Source organism: Montipora foliosa, unplaced genomic scaffold (genome assembly GCF_036669935.1).
Source record: "Montipora foliosa isolate CH-2021 unplaced genomic scaffold, ASM3666993v2 scaffold_436, whole genome shotgun sequence".
In the NCBI taxonomy this organism is placed as follows: Eukaryota; Metazoa; Cnidaria; class Anthozoa; order Scleractinia; family Acroporidae; genus Montipora; species Montipora foliosa.
The window spans coordinates 209928-212500 of NW_027179741.1; positions in this window are offsets into that span (position 1 = coordinate 209928).

Sequence of the window (2573 nt, forward strand, 5' to 3'; positions counted from 1 at the left end):
TAAAGAACTGCTCAATGCCTGGTCTAAGCATAAGGGACACTGTATTCGTATGCAGACGCCTAAATTTACTGTAGATATCTTACAGGAGCCCCTGTTTCTTAATGAGCTAATTGTTGTACGAAACAAGCCTCTTCTATGTACGGATTGGATTGCAGCTGGTATTTTGCGTGTTAAGGATATATGCTATGAGGTCGTCCCTGGTTTTTTACCTGTATCAACGGTCCTAGAAATGTTATCGGATCAGCCTCCGCGGCCTATTTAGGAAACGCATCGACAGTTTGATGAAATTTTGGGTGCTTTGCCTCCGGAATGGAAAGATCAGATTTCCATGCGCCACCCAGAAACCCAGCCAAGTGTACAACCATTTTTTGGAATCGTTAACCCGGTTTCCGGCCAGCCTCCTACTGATCTTCTGCAATGCAAGACGCGTCATTTTTACCATCAGTTACACCAGTCCGAGAAACCAGTAATACCGGCTACAGATTACTGGAAAAGAACCTTGCAACCAGAGCCCGTTTTTGACTCTGAGCAGTGCAGAGTTGTTTTCTCTCCACTGATAACCAACCGACAAGGAGACCTCAATTGGAAGATCGTACACCGAGTGATCTCAAACGCTCTTTCGCTGCGAAGGATGGGAATCCTAGACTCTGACAGTTGCTATAGATGTGGTTTAACAGACACCATAGAACATGCATTTCTTGATTGTTTACCTATTATGAATTTTTGGGCCTTTGTCCAAACGTTTATTAACAGGATCTTAGGAAGTAATCAATCACTTTCGAGGCATACTAAATTACTAGGTAGACCTGGTGGGCTTTTAAACAAACCACAAGTTGATTTATTAAACTGGACTTTATCAGTGGCGAGATATCCTATACATACGTCGATTGTGCAACATAGAGCTCATCAAATCACTGTAACACCGGAAGCACTTTTCAAATCTGCAATCAAAGCCCACTTATGGTTTAAGTTTAAGTTATCTTGTATTAGACAGAATCATGAAAGTTTTAAGACCACATGGTGTCTGGGCGAAGCTTTTGCCAGAGTGGACGGAAATCGTTTAGTATTTACATTCTAATGACGTTAAAACGTTACATTTGCTGTGATTTGTGAATTGAACTCGGTTAATATATTTATTTTTTATGTGTAGATAAAAAAAGCTCTTTTTGAGCCTTTTTGGACAGAAAAAGAAAAAGAGAGTGGACAGCAGATCCAGAGATAGGGGTTCAAGTTCAAGTTCAGGTGAGTAAAAAGCAAAGTCTTGACAAGTATGAATTATCTGTGAGAAGTGTTGTAAATGGGGTAGGCACAAGGGGTATTCAAGGGGGGAGGTAACTGGAAAGTAAGGGGGATACATCTGTGAAGAAAGGAAAGGGTAGGGTAGGAAAGCCACAATGGGGGAAGGTGAGCGATGGGTAGAACAAGTAGAACGGAGAAAAGATGAGTTTGGTTTTTTTTTCATACCCCCTAAAAAACCAAGCCCCTGTTTTTTAACTACACCCCTAAAAAAGGAAAATCCCTTTTTTAGACAGTTGATTAAAAAAGCCTAGTTAAAAAAAATTACCTAGTTAAAAAAAAAATTACCTAGTTAAATAAAAATTACCTAGTTAAAAAAAAAATTAACTGCAACACACACATCAAGTTGGTGTATTTATTAGCATCACACTTTGTAACTGATGATCGATACCACAGCTGATCACAGCAGGTACATGTATATATATTCAGGGCCACACTTAATGCTATCATGAAAAGACTAAATCACCTTTGCCATATTCATTTCATGTGTTCCATTTGCCATGGTACAATTTTGTTTTTTCCTAGCTGGCTTTAATAGCTCGTGGTGATTTGTGTGTAGCTGTGTACTATGAAATCTCTTTCTATTTTGTGCATTTTTGCTCAGCTCTCTGACGTGCCCAAGGTTGTTTTCTTTTCTTTTCAAAAATGCCTTCCTATTCAGATCCCTCACATGGTTGAGATTTGATTCTTTTTGTTTCTTAAATGCCTTCGTATTCAGATTTCTTATGTGAGTGGGATTTGATTCTTTTCGTTTCTTAAATGTCTGTCTTTGAGATTCTCTTGTTTTTTCGATCCATGCTGACCTTTTATCCTGTTTAGCTTTATTCTCTTTATCTTTGAACTCTTTATTTGCTCTCTTTTTTCGGATCCATTCTCTCTTGCGAGCTCTTCTGTGTTCTTTAGATAAAGTATTTGCCACTGCTACTGTTTCATTTCCAATTACCTGTGGACATTGGTCATTATTGGCGATGGTTGATACATAGTGTATCTCAGCCATGTGTCCAATATTTATAACAGTAGGTTCATGTCCTGGTGTAGCTACTGGACTAATAGCAGTATGTGGTGAGAACCCTTGGTTTGATTTTATTATATTGATTGTCAAATGGAATGCATCAGCAACTGCTTGTATAACAAGTGCTTCAGCCCATGTACCCTGTTGTGACATATTAGCTAAATATCTTGCCCACGAATCCCCTGTAATACTTTCAATGAATCTGTCTGGGTTAGCTCTCAAATATTGAACACCAGCACTACAAATGTTCATATGATAGCTAGGT